Source organism: Palaemon carinicauda, chromosome 21, assembly GCF_036898095.1.
Source record: "Palaemon carinicauda isolate YSFRI2023 chromosome 21, ASM3689809v2, whole genome shotgun sequence".
Taxonomy (NCBI): domain Eukaryota; kingdom Metazoa; phylum Arthropoda; class Malacostraca; order Decapoda; family Palaemonidae; genus Palaemon; species Palaemon carinicauda.
In genome coordinates, this window is record NC_090745.1 from 79,803,731 (window position 1) to 79,804,153 (window position 423).

Genomic DNA, 423 nt, shown 5'->3' on the forward strand with positions numbered 1-423 from the left:
TAAACATATTTTCTTATTATCATTATTGGCAAACGTTACGATATATTACCAACTGAAACACAACCAGTCTTATTTGATCTGGTCTGGAAGATTTACTAATAATATTTCTTCATATATTTTCTTTTATGGCCTCACAGGTCGTACGGTATTATTCTGGTGGCAATATCCAGCCAATTTTCTGGTCTTTTGAGCAAATACGATAAAGGACGCGATGTTTAGGAACCTGGAAAAATTAAGAAATGATGCAAATATTTGGCAGAGGAACGGAACTCTAAGCCATTCGCCTAAAATGGGCTTAATGTTTTTTTTATTGACTACTGCATATCATTGTTATACAGCTAGCGATTTCCTATTTCATTTGTTTATTTCTGTGTAGTCATTATCTTTATGTATAAGTGTTTGTCAACGGCTATATGTCAAGAA